This window comes from Heteronotia binoei, chromosome 8, assembly GCF_032191835.1.
Source record: "Heteronotia binoei isolate CCM8104 ecotype False Entrance Well chromosome 8, APGP_CSIRO_Hbin_v1, whole genome shotgun sequence".
NCBI classification, from domain to species: domain Eukaryota; kingdom Metazoa; phylum Chordata; class Lepidosauria; order Squamata; family Gekkonidae; genus Heteronotia; species Heteronotia binoei.
Genome location: NC_083230.1, coordinates 64,477,349 through 64,496,070, shown reverse-complemented (window position 1 = coordinate 64,496,070; position 18,722 = coordinate 64,477,349). Strand labels below are relative to the sequence as shown.

The 18,722-nt window shown below is 40.4% G+C and overlaps 1 protein-coding gene across 1 annotated transcript in view; it reads left to right on the top strand.

The window, feature by feature from the left end:
- Window positions 1–6,692: 6,692 nt before the first annotated feature.
- The window catches only part of MGAT4C (MGAT4 family member C), a 160,551-nt gene continuing 148,521 nt past the window's right edge, over window positions 6,693–18,722 (top strand). The window contains exon 1 of the mRNA XM_060245153.1: window positions 6,693–6,768. The gene's annotated coding sequence lies outside the window, so the exon portion shown is untranslated. The remainder of the gene's footprint in view (window positions 6,769–18,722) is intronic.

Sequence of the window (18,722 nt, the reverse complement as noted above, 5' to 3'; positions counted from 1 at the left end):
GTGGGAGAAATTTCAAATATACGTTGAAAAACATTGGAAAGTAAAGGGACATTTAGTGATGTTTGAAAATATTTGAAGCTTTGTGGAATGGTGGACTATAGTAATAATTACAAAGAAATGTCTTTTTTTTTCTTTTTTTCTTTTTTGTTTTTATTGGACTATTAGTACCTTTTTTGATAAGGTTAAGAGGACAGAGTATAAGTTTTTTTTTCTAAGAGATATTACCTTGTATTTTTAGCAATTTAAGTAAACACTGGCGGGGGTCAAAATAAGGGGGATGGAAGGGGTGAAAAATGATGTATTGGTATTATTTCTGCTTTAGTGCTTTTTCCCATAAATATTGTTACAATATATTGCAATAATAAAATTGGTTTGACGTAAAGGAATGCAGTTCCAGCTGGTTTGGCCACAGATCCAGCTCAAAAAAGGGTCTCCAGTAGAGGGAGGGCATTAGGCAGCCATGTACTCCCAGACCGCATGCTCCATCCTCTCTGCTACCTCCATCCCCCAACGGGCTTGTGAAGATAGCAAGAGACATGGAGCTGGCCATGAGTGCCCCCTCCTGGGAGAAGTTGGGCCTGCCACTGCCTGCTGTGTTGCACATGGCTCTCTCAAAGCGGTCATGTTTTTTTGGGGGGAGGACAAGGTCTCTCATTGGGCTGTGTGAGAACGCACATCCATGCAATGCAGCTGATGGCACTGTACTGTCCTGTGTCAATATGCAGAAAGTAACCTACTGAACAGGTGAAATCACGTCCAGTGATGTCAGAGGGTGTGGCCTAATATGCAAATGAGTTTCTACTAGGCTTTTTCTACCTTAAAAGCCCTGGTGGTAATTACCTTTTGGTTTCTTAATTCAGTTTATTGGGTTCACATTTTTATTTCCCTCTTCTTGTTCCTGGCACTTTTAAGATCAACAAAGTTTCCACTAGGGTTGCCAGGTCCACCTTAGAAAATGTCTGGGGACTTCGGGGGTGGAGCCTGGAGACTTTGGGGGTGGAGCCAGGAGACTTTTCCATTCCCTGAAATAAATAAAAATACAGCAATCAGTTACCTTGAATACAGTCTTAATTTCCTCATCACCCAGCAGCTTCACTTCCACTAAATGAAAGTGAACACACACACTCACAAAGCAGCCAAAATAAACAGTCTGCAAGCCCACAGTTTTGTGATCTCACTGGGGCAGTTTACTCATAGAAGTTGCTGAATGTATAACCACCTGCTGTATTTCAACCAACTTCTTCAAACTAACAGGAAAACAAAAGGATAGCAGCCTAGGGGCTGGAGTTTTCTCCATCCCATAATGAGGATATAGTTAACTCCATGAAACCAATGCAAAATGAACAGAGGGACTGTACTGGCTTATCTTCCTTTCTCACATGTTTCGCATACTCACCAGGAAGAGCCATGTGGCTCTGCTTGCTCACCCTGACCATGAAGTTTTCCTTTTGCTGAGATTTAAAGGCACACAGTCCAAAACACAAGCAGTTTGCAAAGTTCTTTTAAGCCTGCTGAGGTTTAAAGGCACATTGTGGCTGTTGGGGCAGGGCTTCCCCCAATGGACAGCTAGCTGGTGGCAGGGAAGAGCCTGCAAAACCATGGGATCCTCCACCAAGAACTTGGGGCTGGCAAAGCTAGTTTCCACTGGACTCAAACTTTGTTCTGCTGCTTCAGACTAACACAGCTATCTTCATAGGAGAATCTATCTTCACAGGAGAAAATTGTTAGCTACTGAAGTCTGTGCAAGTGTTACATTTAAAATACTAAAGGTGTCTTACAGTTTAGTCAGGTTTAAAATGCCATCAGTATGTTAAATTGCTTGAATTAAGAAGATATGGCTATCATAAGGCCCATTTTGAAATGTATTCCTTCAGCATTCAAAAGTTAATAGTGATCTTTATGTCTAGTAGCACTCTCTCAAATACCACATTAGTAACCCTCATAGCACATAACTGAATTGATTATAGGTGAGACTTTAAAAAAAGAAAAAAGAAAAGTTGCAGCAACTGATAGTATCATCAAATCTATTTGAAATAAAACTCTCTAGCCCCATTTTCAGGCAGTGATTGGATAAGGGATGAAAGAAGAGAGAGTCTGACTCTCTCTCCCTAGTGTCTATGAATATATTTGAATGTAAGCCCCCCTGCCAAAAATTGAGTTTTTACTGTATTTCAAGTAGACATGCTAAACACAGAAAGATGAGTCCTGAATAAATTTGTGCACTGATTTAAAATATTTGAAGGTACAATATATATCTCATTTGGGGAAAAAATGAAATGACATATAGCTAGGTTTGAAAATATGTATTACGTTTTAATATCATTTATGTGTTGCATCTCCATGGGAGTGTTTAAAGTGTTCAAACACAATAAGAATTTGATAAAATAACTGAAGTAATAATGTAAATACAGTTTTTAAAAATACAACCCACCAGTTTTTAAAAATACAACCCACCAGATTTAACAATTTCCAAAGCATATATTTACACATTATAGTGGTACAAACAGTAATAAAGATAAATAGAAATAGATATGCATCACTCAATTAAAAATGTAAGAATTACATAATTCTTTGTCTGGCATTAAAAATTATGTGGCTCCATATGTTCAGTGAGAGAGGAAGATATTTTGCAGCTGGGTACAGCCTGAAAAAGACTCCATCACTTGTGGTCACCTGCCTCTTCTCAGCTGGTGAGGGAGACAGATAGATGAAGAATGTAATTTCCAGACAAGACAATATGGAGGTGGGAGGTCCTTTACATATCTAATTCCTATGACTGATATATATAAAAACCATGCTGCCTGTAGCTCAACCCTAGGTAGCTATCTTATTTAGGCCTGTGGGCTGGATCATACTTCTCAAGGAATAACTGGGTAAAGTTATAGATGAAATTTTGAACACCCATCTGTATATCTGGATCTCTCAGCACTCCCAAATTGCCTACCAGTTCCTTCAGATTAATTCAGAGTTGGTTATCTCTCAATTCCACAATAATCAGCCGCAACATCCAGCATTATTTTAACTTTTTTTTTGCCTACTTGTAACACATTATTTAACCTAGACAGTGCTTGAAAACATCTATTTTAGATTTATATTCTAGATTTTCTCCGTAGGACCAAGTGGAACTTACACAAACACACTTTGGATCCTCACAGCAACCTTCAGATTTAGGACAGACTGAGAAAGAAAGTGAACTTGCTGACAGAGTGTGTAGCTTCCCAATCTTAATCTAATTTATAACCATCATGCAACACTGGCACTCAATGATTAGTTAAATGTCAATCTCTTTGGACTGCTTTAGTTATATGTTTTTCCATGGAGAAAGAAGTTGGACTAGATGACCTTCAAGATCACTGCCAACCCTAACACTCTGGAGCAGAACATTGTTCCATAGGACAACCAGACTAAAGAAATAGATTAAGATGGGTAGCCAGGTTAGTCTGTCTATAGTAGTAGAATAGAGCAAGAGGACAGTAGCACCTTAAAGACTAACAAAATTTGTGGCAGGGTATGAGCTTTTGCAAGCAAGCTAGCTAGTAACTTTATGATAAAAAAAAAAACCCCAATTCCCAAGTGTTTTATTCTTAGTAGTATTATTCAAGTTGAATTGGCAGCTACTTCAAGGCATAAAATCAATTAAAGTGTGAGACAAACACCTGATTCTTGACACTTCTGAACATTGCTGTAAGGAACTTGGCTGACAAGATTTGCTTTTTGTCAGGGATCAACTTGGCTCAAGGAAGGACAAGAATTAAATAAATTACTTCCATGAAGGCAAAGGGCTTGCAAACACCATAGAAAAAAGGCACCTAGCAAAGTGAAAATAAATACAGTGTGACAATTGCCTTGATGGTTGTTGCTGCTACATTGGGTCACTGATTTTGTGCCATCTGTTATTTTTCACCAAAACTCAGAAGATTGGATTTTCACTTCTCTGTGTTCACAGCATTTTCAATTCCCTTCACATGCTACCAGAATGCCATTAAGCAAGAGTGTCTATTCAGAGAAATTCATCATATCAGTATTGGGATTTAGGATTTTATGGATAATGATATGGAGCTAATAAATGGCTTTGTGATAGACTGTGTATGACTTTTAACTATATATATATATATAGATATAGATATAGATATAGATATAGATATATAGATATAGATATAGATATATAATATGAGTCTATCTATCTATCTATCTATCTGTCTGTCTGTCTGTCTGTCTGTCATCTTCTGCCAGTGGGTGATGGTTTTTTTTGTTTTGTTTGGCATACCCCACCAACTGCTATTTGCCCTCCTCCCTAGTTCTGTTGCTATGTACACACACACACACATATATGTCTCTTTCTTTGTGTGTATGTCTGTGTGTGTGTTTGTGAATTTACATTTATAACTCCAGCATAAACTTATTATTTTATTATTATATTTATTTAAAACATTTCTATACCACCTTTCCACCAAAATAGGTTTCCAAGAAACAGTAAAACATTTCAACATTAAAACAGCATTTAAACAAAATTATATATAAAATATATCAACTATTAGTACATGCCCCTTCTCCTTGTGGCCCTCACTTAGCAGAATGATCTACCTGAGGAGGTCAGGAAGGCTCCCACTCCCCTGGCTTTCTGCAAACTGCAAAACTGAATTATTCAAGAGGGCTTTTCTATGTGGACAATAGGATAGTACTCCATGAATGGTTGTTGTTGATTTTCCAGGCTGTGTGGCCTCGGTCTTGGCATTGTGAGACCTGAAGTTTCGCCAGCAATTGTGACTGGCATCCTCAGAGGTGTAACCCAGAAAACTGGAGTTCTTTCTGTGTCAAATTGAGAAGTTGGTAGGCATGTAATTTATATCTACTCAGGCAGGTGGAGTAGAGCTGAGTCATTATCTTGTGGGAGCTTCCTGAGCTGTGATATGCAAATGGAGGAGCTTCCCTGAGGGGGTTCTTTTGTACATGGATTGGATATTGAAATTCTAATCTTATCTCTAGTGCTGTTGTAAACTGTAGGGTATTTTGTATTTTTCAGGACAAGAAATCATGCCCTATTCATTTTTAAACTTTCTTCCTTCCTATTGAAATTGTGTTTATGTTTATGGATTTCAATGGCTTCTCTGTGTAATCTAACACGGTAATTGGATGTGTTGTCCAGCATTACAGTGTCTTGGAATAAGATACTGTGTCCTGTTTGAATTAGGCTATGTTCAGTCACTGCTGATTTTTCAGATTGGCCAAGTCTGCAGTATCTTTCATGTTCTTTTATTCTTGTCTGGATGCTACATTGTATGGTCCCAATGTAAACTTGTCCACAACTGTAGCGTATGTGGTATAAATGGTTCACAAAGTTACTTGGACAAATTATTAGGGACTGTGGTCTACACTACTGTGTATATTTTGCTGTATTGGATCCTGCAATGTAGTCTTCCACCAAAGTGGTTAAGAGCAGTGGACTCTAATCTGGAAAACCAGGCTTGATTCCCCACTCCTCCAGATTATGTTTGCTTGGTGACCTTGGGTCAGTCACAGCTCACTCAGAACTCTCTCAGCCCCACCTACTTCACAGGGTGTCTGTTGTGGGGAGAGTAAGGGGAGGTGATTGTAAGCCACTCTGAGCCTCCTTCAGGTTGTAAAGGGCAGGGTAGAAAACCAACTCTTCTTCTCTTGTCTGTCTTCATGATAGTAGGACCCAAGCCAATATACTTTGGGTACAATCTACAAGAAACTTCCTTGTGTGAATGTATTCCATAATGAGTTATTCTTGCCTAGAGAACCCTCCCCTGAACCTTTTTTTAGCCCACGGGCACTTTTAAATTCTAATACAGCATGGTGGGCTGTATTAGTCCCCAAATGGCTGCCATACCACATGAGGTGGAGCCAGCCACAAAACAGTTGCCACAGCTTGCTTTCAGTCACACATTGAAGATACTTGTACTGTGAGGACAGCTTCTGCCAAAGAAATTTTAAAAAATGCACAGCCAACCAAATCAGAAGCCTTGCAGGGCAAAAGCCTCCCCTTTGCCCCACCCATTTTCTAAAACTAGTTGGCAGGCACCAAGAAAGTTGTCAATGGGTGCCAAGGTGCCCACAGGCACCATGTTGGGTACCCATTGTCTAGAAGTATGAGCATCTCTATGGAATAAACTCATTTCAGTAGCTTCCAAACAGAAGAAACCCCTAGTTACTTTTGTCATTTAATTATTTGGGGGGATGATTTAAAGACTGACAAATTCAGAACAATGGATAAGTAAAAAGTTATTAGTATGAATAACTGTAACAACCATATGATTCAATTCTTTCTGGGCCTTATGTATATAAACATTCAACAACCAGAGTGCACAGTACTCCAATGATGGTGCATGCATGTGTAACAAAAGCCTGGTAGCTGCTTTTCTGAAAGAAAAACAACATTGGGGAGAATTGACCGGGTGTGGAGTAGAAAGTGTTAGGGATGTTTTGTTAGGGATGCTATTTTCTGTTTCTTGATTTTGCATCATGCCCAGTCTACTTTTCTGCTGAGAGGTTCCAAATGCATGACTGAAAAAGCAAATGCTTTTGGAACTGCATGAGCTGCAGGAGGAATGAAGGTTTAGTAGCAGTTTAGAGAGGTTAGGAACTTTTAAAGCCTTTTTTGAAGATTGATTCTCCAGTCTAAATGCCTTCCTCAAGATGCTTCCCCCACCCCCATCCCCAGATTCTAGACGCAAACACGCATTCGGAATGCTGCAGAAGGAAAAATAGCCTGAGAAGGGAGGATTTCTGAGGGACAAGTAAAAGGTAAAGAAATGCTTCATCGTCACCACTTCATGCTCACCACTTCTTTGCTCTAAACCCATTCCTGAAGCTGTTTCCCCCCAGGACAAAACTTTAAAAAAAATGTTTGCATATAAAGGCTATGTAGGGCATACGTTCTTTTTTTCCAGCTAACTTCTAAATTGGTGTCCATGACAATAAAGAGGCTATAGTTCACTGAAGAGAGCAGAATGTTTTCTTTTCCTTTGAGGAGTGAGACTAATTCTCCTGGGTAGTGGAAGCTTTTTAGAGTAAGAGGGAATTGGTGTAGGTTCCCCTCTCTCAGGTTGCCGATAGAGCTGCATACCTCACCTTGTTTTGCTTCTTTTATCCAGTCCCTGAGAAAGTCCAGGTATAATGACCTCTGCTGCCATTTTGGCTGTAGAAGTTATTCACTTCGTGAAGCCCAGGATACATACCTGATTCCCCTAACAGCTACTCTTCTATTCTGAAGCCAGCATTGCCAGGATAAGCAAGTATACCTGAAATATTTATTGCCCCCCTCCAGCTAAATTTTATTTTCTAAATTAGAATACCACTCAAAAGGTTCAAAACCACCCAAAGGTTCAAACATTAATTGTATAGAATAAAAATTACCAAAATGAGGGAAAACAAGAAAACTCCGAAAAATTAGAGGGAAGTTTTATTGAAACAATCAAGCTTCTGCAAAAGTAAATGCAGAGTGATAGGGTATTGAGAACTATTTACCTGAGCCTTGTCCCTGGCCTAAAAATGTATTTTTCAATCAAGGCAGTCTTTTTATTTGAGTAGTGGTTGTACTGGACAGAAGGCTGTCCTGCCTCTGAAGGGGAAGACAGTCGCTCAATTCTGTGGAAGTGCTACTCTGGCATCCAGTCAACTTTTAGAAAGGAGATGGAATATTGGAGGAAAACATAGCAGGAGTGGAGATCAGTTTTGTGTTAGGGGGAGAGCAGTGACAGCTCATCTGGCTCAGGAAAACAGAAGGCAGAGGAAAGGGTAGCTCTACTTGGTAGTGTGGCAGAGTGGTTTGGCTCTACTTCTGACAGAGAATAGAATACCGAGTTGTTAGACCGTTGCTACCTTTAGAACACCTATGTTAACTGAAGGGAAGGTTTATAGCAGGGGTGGCCAAATTGTGGCTTAAGAGCCACATGTGGCTCTTTCACACATATTGTGTGGCGTTTAAAGCCCCCCTCACCCCGCTGGCTGGCTTGGAGAAGGCATTTGTCTCTTTAACTCACTTCTAACCCCTGAGCCAGGTTGGTGTAGTGGTTAAGTGTGCAGACTCTTATCTGGGAGAACCGGGTATGATTCCCCACTCCTCCACTTACAGCTGCTGGAATGACCCTGGGTCAGCCATAGCTATCGCAGGAGTTGTCCTTGAAAGGGCAGCTGCTGTGAGAGCACTCTCAGCCCCACCCACCTCACAGGGTGTGTGTTGTGGGGGGAGGAGATATAGGAGATTGTAAGCCGCTTTGAGTCTCTGATTCAGAGAGAAAGGCGGGGCATAAATCTGCAGTCTTCATGATGATTTGCAAAGTGACTGAAACTCCTCCCACATTTTGAAATATGGGCAGTTTGCAAAATGTACTTTGAGTTGGACATTGTCATTATAGATTATATTTGACTGTATAGAGCACATTGAATCACAAATTATGTAGACCAGTATTGAAAAATCCACACATTTGGGCCATTTCTGGGCTATCTGATCATGGATGAAATCTCAATAAGTGAAAACACAAAGTCTACATAGCAACACTAATGATTCAGAATTCACATTTAAATGATTGTTGAATTAGAAATGTAATCAAACTTGTTAATACATATTCTACCAAAAAGGCAAAATCCTGGCATCTTATTTTTCTTCATAAATCCATGTTGGTTGACATAAAGAAGCACTTTATTTACATCTCAATATGACACAAACCTGCTAAATGTTTTTTTTTTTTTTTAAAAATATATATAATTGAGGTGAATTTTATATGCTATAACCAAAATACAAACTCAAGAGCTGACATAGATTGGAAATCTGAGACACCTGTAACCTTCTAGCTATTTTTTGAAGAAGAAAAATGAGTAAAAGAAAGTGAGAAGCTGCACTATTTTTTCCAGGGTGTCATCAAAATGCAAGCGTAAGTTTTTATTCAGATGAGATCATTTGCATGAAACTGGATCAGGCTGCAGTTTTCTCTCATGCGGGTGCGGGTGATCTGCGCGCGAGGGACTGAGCCGGCGAAGGCCTCAGAGCGGCGTGGGATGGGGCGTGTTCGGTTGCTTGAGGCGCGAGCTGTGGCTGAGTGGCGCGAGCGGTGGCTGGGAAGCACGTGCGGCAGTTTGGAGGCACGAACGGCGGCCATTGCCTGCAGTTTTCCAGAGGATGGGAGGCGCGAGCGGCGGCTGGGAAGTGCGAGTGGCAGCTTGTTGGCGCGAGTGGCGGCCATTGTCGGCTTTTTCCGGTCTCTGGGTGGCAAGTGGGGCTTGAAGCCTTCAGTGGGAAGGGGTTTGTGTGTGGCGTTTTGGGTGGGTGTTTGCCCCCCCCATTAGGCCTGGTAGTCTTCGGCTTCCCCACAGCTTTAGGGGTCCAAGGGCGGGGCGTTAGTTACGCCTCCTCCACCCACCCCTCCTCTGCGACCCCCCCATATTATACAGAGCTGTTTACTGCTGGCACTCAGGGGCTGTTGGTGCCTTGCTTTTGCCTGCTACCCCCCCCCCCTTGTTTTGCCTTGTGGCTTGACTTGCCTCATCCTCCTAAGCTACCCCCCCCCCCATTCATCAGGTGGTGGTGAGAGTGTTGCAGTGGTAGTTAAGGTCTGTTGGGAAGGTTTATTGAAGAGGTTTATTGAAGTGCCTGGAAATACAAGCAGGAATGCAAGAACGAATGCAATGTATGACTTGGCACAAGGTACAACTGTTGTCTTTTTATTGTGCTTCTGCTTGCACAAGAGTTCTAGTACAAATAGAATGTTGTGTTGGATCCTATCCACTATTTGCAATTAGATTGTGATTTGATCTGAGCAGTGTTCACCCATCATTGCAAACTATGCTATGTACTTAGGGTGCGTCAACAGTCATAGCCTCCTCTGTCCACACAACATTTATGTTCTAGTCTAGTTGATATGGAATCTTAAACTAGATTGACCTAGTGCTATAAACACACATAGCAACAGCTACAGGACACAAATTATCCTACATAAAAATAGAGGGAAAGATTCCAATTGTAAGTAAAGTAAGTAAGTAAAATTTTATTTATATCCCGCCCTCCCCCACCAGGTAGGCTCAGGGCGGCTAACAACAGGAAAAACAACAACAATACATTAACAAACCATTGCATTAATAAACATTAGATAAGCCTTAAAAAACAGTTAATACATTAATTAAAAACCATTATTAATCTAATTTCATTAAATTAAGTTACATTAGTTAAATCTAGTTGTATTATTGTCGCTGACGCTATATCTGTCAGTTGGTATCGATGGCGAATATTTCTTGTTGCGCACTTGTAATTCAGCTATTTGGAAACGCCAGTTTAAAGGGAGTGGTCTTGCAGGCCCTGAGGAATTGATCGAGGTTTCGCAGGGCCCGCACCTCCTCTGGGAGCTGGTTCCAAAGATACGGGGCTGCAGAAGAAAAGGCCTGTGTGCGGGTGTTTTGGAGTTTGATTTCTTTTGGCCCAGGGGTAGTCAATCTGTTTTTTCCTACTGACCTCAATGCTCTCTGGGGCTCATACGGGGAGAGACGGTCCTTCAGGTAGGCTGGTCCTCGGCCATATAGGGCTTTAAAGGTAATGACCAGCACTTTGTACTGGACCCGGTATACAATTGGTAGCCAGTGCAGTTCACGTAGCCCCGGCCGTATATGTTCCCATCTTGGGAGACCAAGCAACAGTCTGGCCGCCGCGTTCTGCACTAGTTGTAACTTCCGGGTCTGGCACAAGTACACCAGGCTAACAGCCAACATTATGTGGAATGCCTTTCTGAGGGGTATATTTCCTTTATGATTACTCAGATGTTCTGTCTGAATGCTGGTTCTTATGCTATGATGAAATATATCAGTGGAGTGATGGTATTTGATGTAATACTTCATTGGAACAGCAGCTCTTATACTGTACACCACCCAAATGATAGCTTTCCAGTAATGTGCCATACATAACCATCATAATTTCATTTTGGATTTAAATACTTGGAGCATGATGATATTAATAATAATGCAATGCTTCTTGGTTTAATATAGTGAAGCCGACAAGGTACCTGTAGTTCAGCCTCCAGCAGAGTGCTCTATGAATACCATCAGATGAGTTTCTGCCATGGAATCCTTGGATCGAGGAAATAATTCACATGCTGTATTCTAAATATATACATTATCGTCATCTCTTTCAGTGTGTGACAGAAGTTAGGTGACAATAAAACCTTTAGGTAGGCCCTAAATCTCTGCAGTTTCACATCTCATTTTTATGTATCCCTTGTTAGAGGAGTCTGAAACTTCTTTATGATCAGGGTTGCATGCAATTTATGACTGCCTGAAGGAATATTGCATGCCATTTTCCTGTCATTGATTACAACTGTCAGGTAGTCTTTTCTTGCATGCTCTGTCTTCTCTGATGATGGGAATAATGGAAAGTTTGTTTACTATATTTGGGAGCTATCTACTCAGTCTTATACTAATATTGCACATTATAATGCATAGCAATACCATTTTCTAGACCTATTCTTTGGATATTGTATGTGCCTTCTGAAAAGACACTATGAAGAGAATATCAACATATCTATGTCCCGGCAGAAAAATGCATTCAAATATGTTACAGGGACAGATGGATGAATATAGTGGCCATGGCCATCTGAAACCATTCAAAAGGAACAAGTAGGAATTTTCAAAAGGGACAGGTAGGAATTTTGGCACACAGTGCTAAATTGGTTGTTTCCCACACCACCTTGTCTGTGTTGAATGGAAGAAGTACTGAAATATTGATTTAATTGACATTTTCTTCCTATTTCATTAGATTATTACTTGAGTGAAGGTCTTCGGCAATGGGAGTATCTCATCATCTGGAGAGCACTCAAACACAGCTGTGTGGTGAAGGGAGATTTATCTTAAACAATTTCTTACAGCTTACTGACTCAAGAGAAATTGGTAGAGATCCCTAAGGTCCTGATTATACCCAGTGTGGCTGGCAGGAACTCCTCTTAAAAGGTGTCTAGGTGCTAAGAGACTACATACTGTCAGGGTAGAGTAGCACAAGCAAGGGAAAGAAGTTAGACAATTATTTCCAATTATATATGATTTCTGTTTGTTTGCAAGGATAACCATAGAGAAACTGAAGGTTTGTTTTTTTTAATTAAATGTGTTTCAGGTCAGATATGCAGTTGTAAACTTTAGTTCAAACCAGTCACTGTATCTGTGCCTTCTTTCTGAAATTGTAGAAGTAGGCATACATGAGAATTTACTTCAGCTATCTGGAAAATATGGTAACTTTTGTATCAAAACATTCTGTCTCTGTATCCAGTGTTTATTTTGCTGGAGTTTAATCCATTCTAGCTATAGGGGGTGCTATAAAAGGAAAAAGTGGAAACCTGCAAGGATTTGCAAAGTGTGTGGGATGTAATGATCAGGCCGGGCACATCATACGTCGATTCTCTAGCATTTTGATCAAAACCTCTATGGCAATTATACATAATACTTGATTATAGATAATAAAAATAATGTCTAAATATACATAATATGTTCTTATATCATTAATATAATGTACTAGGGGTGGCCAACAGTAGCTCTCCAGATGTTTTTTGCCTACAACTCCCTATCAGCCCCAGCCAGCATTGCCAATGGCTGGGGCTGATGGGAGTTGTAGGCAAAAAACATCTGGAGATCTACCATTGGCCACCCCTGAAATATTCATGGGGAAAATATATTTAACACCTAATTAACCAGGTAACCATAGATTTTTGGCCCAAATGCTAGAGCATTCACATGCAACGTAACCAATATTTCCTCTAAGCTATGGAGCCTTGTGAGCAAAAATTCTACTTTGTGAGCTACTGGTATAAAAGTTGTGAACTGCTGCATAAATTAGTTTGCTCTGGGGCCATTTCTCCTGAGCTAAGACAAAAATGTGTGAGCTGGAGGCTAAAAACCTGTGAGCTGGCTCATGCTAACTCAGCTTCGAAGGAGCACTGGACATAACCAGCGTAATGATGTCACTTGAGGGTTTACTCACTCAGAGGTTTGCCTAGGAATGCCCACAGAGGGAATCCTTTGTTTAAAGCTCCAACACTATTTTATCATTTTTTTAAAAAAAATTAAACCCCGCATTTCCTTTTCAGGTGTCTAGAAAGACCTGTGTTGCCTGTTCACAGTTTCAGTCACTGGATTTAAGTATCCAAAGATTTGTTCGACTTTTCTGTTAAAACATAAAATGTAGGCCTGTGCTCTTTACCTCTGCTGGTAAAGAGGCTTTAGCAAACTAGCAGACAACAGACATTTAGATACAGCTCTGGGCCAGACCTGACTAGCAGACAACAGATGTTTAGATATGGCTTTGTTTCTCATTCTCAATAGTTTGCATGCTAAGCAAAGGCTTATGGGAAATGCACTGGACAAACCATTGGAGAGGTACAATACTGAGTGGATGGTGCCGCTAGCTAAAAGGGAAATAAAACAAGATGAGTACTGAAGATTGAACTATAAAATCTTTGCAAGTCTTTTGAGGTGAGACCCAACTGTACTGGCGGTGGGTGACTGGCAGATATTGAAAGAACAGATGAGAAAGAACTGGCATGACTGGTAACTGGGAAAAGTTAACCACTGTCTTCCCTAAGAACTGATTTACTCTAAGAGAATAAAACAGAAATCACCTAAGATCCTAATAGGCTGTGCTAGAATTGTCAACCTCTAGGTGTTGACTGGAGATCTCCTGCCATTACAACTGATTTCCAGGTGATAATGGTGGTGGGGGATTCTTCTGCATGCACATTTTGCACACACACTGTGGTGATATCACCGGGAAGTGATGTCATTGTGCTGGGCAAGTCATGCAGGGAATGCTCTATCATTTGGGGGAAAAATCTATGGTGATCAGCAATTATGCTGGACAAATCAGGCGCACTGGAGCTCTTTGGGGGCAGGTCTCCACCCACCAGCCAGATCCATGGCAGAGGGTTGGAGGCCTCAAAAGTGGTGGAACCCCTGCCTTCCTTAGGGGATTAGGAACCCTAGGTGATAAGAGATCAGTTCACCTGGAAAATATGGCCAGCCACCATGGCAGGTGCACTTTATGGCATTATAACCCTATGGAAGTCCCTCCCTTCCCCAGACTTCACTCTCTTCCAGCTCCACTCTCAGAATTTCTAAGTATTTCCCAACCCAGAGCTGGCAACTCAAGCCTAGTCAAGAGTTGCCCAAGTTCTTTGCCTGGCAATAATGTAGGAATAAAAATTCCCTCTGCGACCAATGCAGGAAGAACTCGTGCCTGTTGAAGAGGACAATTGTTGCATCTTGAATCACACCCAAGACCTAGAGGTTCCAGAAGAACTCTCTCCCTCCCTTTAACTCATCACTCTTTCTGCCTCCAAGGGTGGGAAATGCATTTCAATTTCTTTTAAGGGCATGATCTTTAGATGCCAATATTCCCAAATGGGGGGGGGGGGATCCTGAAAGGGATTTCTAGAACAGTGCCAGCAGTCCAAAACATCCAGGAAAACAAAAATCAGGCCCTTCTGAAATCCCAAAAATAAATCCAAATTAAAATTGTTGGAGTGTGCTTCACAGCCCTATTAAAACAACCTGCTGAACAGCCATGAGGAGATCAACAATAGATAAATACCTGTTCACTAGTATTAAATAGGTCAAAAGCTAAAAGACTAGGAGTTAAAGCATCCCTAACCCAGAGTAATTGTCTATATCAGAGTGGACAGCAGTCTGATTTCATTTTATTATTTTATTTAAGCTTCATTGGGGGTCCTTCTCAATCAAAATATATCATCACATTAAATAATTAAAATAATCATGGTTCTGGGCCAATCTAAAGAAAGATAAGCAAGCCTAAGCATTCAGCAGCACTGAGTACAGTTTAATCAATCACATACATTTAAGGCTGCAAACATATGCTCAGTTACTTGGAAGAAATCCTACTGAATTCAACAACTCTTCTGAATTAACATCTGTAGGATAAGGCTGCTTGTATTTACAGATCAATGGGAGAGAACAAATTACCTTGGATGCCTTCATATCACCTGTGCTTGTCTTCATAAATTACAGAGGTCCTACATGGAGTTCATTTCCTCTTGTGCTAGGCGGCAGTTATATTTGTGCAAGTCCAATGTTTTTCCAGGAGTTCAAAGTGCCTAGCATAAAAGGACTGCTTACACAATGGATAAATAGATGTGAATGGAAAGAATGAAGAGAGGATCTGAGTCAATACATTTGAATCAATTGAGGCACTGTTGAGATAATGTTTGTTCCTACATTTAGGTTCTGTTGGGACAAAAACTGATCCCTACCTTTGTGCAGACTGAGCCCTGTTAAGTTAAGCTTTTGTTGAGAAGGAGAGAGAGAGAGAGAGAGAGAGAGAGAGAGAGAGAGAGAGAGAGAGAGGAGATCTCTTCTTTTTCTGTGGGGATTTTTCAGATTTAGTGACCCCCCCCCTCAAAAAAAACCCCAACTTCCTAGTTATCTCTATAGTTTTGCAGAAGGTTGGCAAGGCAGTTTTGTTTGTTCCATGTAAGAAGATTTCATTTTCATTTCTGTCTAAAATTATTCAAAATGTGTAGCCCCAGCATTGGTGTTTTTCATGAAATTCTCTTTCCCTCCTTCCTTCTTGCTGCTGCACATCCTTGGAGATCAGCACTCTCTTCTTCTTTTGAATGCATTACTCATTCATGAATAATGACATGAAAGCTTGGCAATGCTTTTGAAAAGGAGCCTTTTATTACACCGTTCTAGCAACCGTTAATATCTATAATACTCAGCACTTTTCTAATTTTCTTTTGTGAAGGGACAAGCTGTAACTACATGACAAAATGGCATGGGGTCTAAAACTATTACCAGTTTCATTAACATGGGTGAAATAGGAGGAAATGAACAATAGTTTTCATTCATGCAGGCTAGTGGAAGCTTCTGCTTTGTCCCTAACCTGTTATCTGCTTTTGGCTGAATGTATAAACACTAATTAAACTAGAAAGACCATGGATGACAGCCATATCACTCCCCCCACCCCGCAATCCAAGTTCTGAACTTGGACAAAGGGACAATGCCAATCGAAGATGGTATTGTCTGTGTTGAAGTTCTCAAATCAAATTAATTTGGGGATGTAAAATATCATTAGAAAGTATTACTTTAGTAAATAATCAGAGAGTCTGTATTGTAATTTTTTTCATTGTTAGAGTTAATAGAGATCAGGCTTCTCACTATTGCACATCAGAAACTGTAGTATCTGTGCTCTTTCTGTTCCCCCACCCCAGTAATTACCACAAGAACTACACAATAAAATTAACCACTAAATACCAATTTACACAACCTTGCATTGGGAAAATTTCAATCTAGAGGGACTTCTTTGTTCGTCAGTCTTGTTTTAGTTATTGTATAGACCCAAAGGTGAACTAGCATGCACATTTATCCTAATGCTGAAATGTCCATGAGTAATTCTTTGAATTAAACAGAGCCACAAGAAGATTCACCAGCAATTCAATACAATTAAATATATAATTTTGGTTATCTCTTACGAGGACCTATGGGGACAAGGATGCCTACTGAGGTGTCACTTAACAGGATCACTTAACAGATCAGTTTAACCTTAAAGTGGTCTGATTTTTGCTTCTAAATGTAATGTAGATTAGTGGACCATAGATACTCTAGTATGAAAAAATTTAAATCATTCACAACTGAACTCAACTTATCCCTGCAACATTATCATCTTTTTTTTTCCTAGGGTGATTTTAATTCTTTCTCTGTGGGTGATTTTCAAGACTTTTGTTATATTTCTTTTGTCACAGATGGAAATCTTTATGATACATAACACTGTAAACTAACCCCAAAGTGTGTTGTCCATAAGAATGCCCTTTGAACATATGAAAAAATCCTAGTTTGCCTCACATTTGAGCCTATATCTGAGCCTATATTGCTACAAAGGCATGAGTTCAAAGCAGTTGTGTCTAGGACAAGAATTTCTCATCATTTTTGACTCTGATCCTGAGCAAAACATTTTTTTTCTACTCTGCTAATTAGAGATCAGCATCTTAAGAAAACCATAATAAGAGTGAAGATGCACTTAGCTGCTAAAGGCAAGGAAGGCTAGTCTTTAAGACTCTCGGCAAAATTGAATAATGTATTTTGTTTCTTTTTTTCTACAAAACAGTACAAAAACCACTAGGATGCAGGTTGCTTATCAAAGAAGAACACCACCTCTTCAATTTCATTGATCATTTGATAGCAGCTCTTTGAACTAAAGTGAAGGAAAAGTGGCAAGCTACTGAATAAGCTTTGCACAGTGTAGCGACAGTATTTGTTCTGTTAAAGGATGCATATCATTTGTACAGTAGCTGAAACGGAAAGAATAAATAAAAGCTAAATGGAAACCAAACAATGGCTTTACTGCAATTACAATGCAAGCCTAGGCATTACTCTTGTCTAAGCAATGGATTGCAATGGACTTACATTGGAGTAACTCTGGACAGTATTAGAATGTTAATGTTGCAAATAGTTCTATCAACTTAAAACAAAACTAGAAGCAACATTCAGCATTGGCATTCTGTATTAAATTCCCCCTCTTCTATACATTAAAATGTTAGGAATATACAGTGGCCTCATATTATCTACCAATAGCAGCAAACCTGTTTGAAAGATGATTTTACCTTATTTGACACAATCAGACTGCATTGAGCAACTTGAACAGCTGCCAAACATGTTTGCATCTGTCTATTGGTTTGAAGGAATGACTGGTGATTGAGAGATCAGATGAGAGTCAGCTTTTACCTCCATTCTATCCTACAGTGTGAAGTTGCAAAAGAAAGCTTTCCCCTCCCTTGCAAGCTGGGTGAGGACAAAACCAATACTTGTGTTCCAAGCTCTTAGGAGGGAAGGAGAGGTCAACCCAGCAGCATTGAATAAAACAGTCATACACAAGATCTGGATAAGTGTGGAATAAAATAGCCACAACTTTATACTTCATTTGGTTACAGCTATAAGAAACATTGGCACAGCATGGGTCTCCCATGTCTGCAGTATGAGCTGGCCCAGCACCAGTCAATGTACCCATCTGTTGGGTCTGGTTTAGGCAGCCGTCTTTACCTTCATTCAGCAGAGTACTCTTTCTGAGCTTCAGCACAGCAGCGTGGCTTAGTCTAATGGTTACCACACTATTTCACAAATTGCACAGAGAACCTTTGCTTTAAGTTAAGAAACCAATACTAATGGATTTATTTAAAGAAATAACAGTGGAGTCAAGAGTGACTATTCTAGCTATTGATGGCTTTGGATTGATAGTAGGCCATCTGCTTAGTTCAGATCAGGAGGAGATACACCATGCTGTTCCTCCTGATGCATGCAGGGAAGAAGAAACAAAGAGGAGGAGAACAAGGATGAAAGAAGTTCCCTGAGATTATGTTCTACTGGTTAGAGAGGGTGAGTGATACTAGAGCAGACAGGAAAGAGACTGGAATTCACTGCCACAGGAGGTGGCGGAGGCTTCAGGCTTAGACAGCTTCAAGAGGGGATTGAATAAGCATATGGAGCAGAGGTCCATCAGTGGCTATTAGCCACAATGTATTGTTGGAACTCTCTGTCTGGGGCAGTGATTCTCTATATTCTTGGTACTTGGGGGAGGCACAGTGGGAGGGCTTCTAGTGTCCTGACCCCACTGGTGGACCTCCTGATGGCACTTGGGTTTTTTGGCCACTGTGTGACACAAAGTGTTGGATTGGATGGGCCTGATCCAGCATGGCTTCTCTTATGTTCTTACGAGACTGATATTG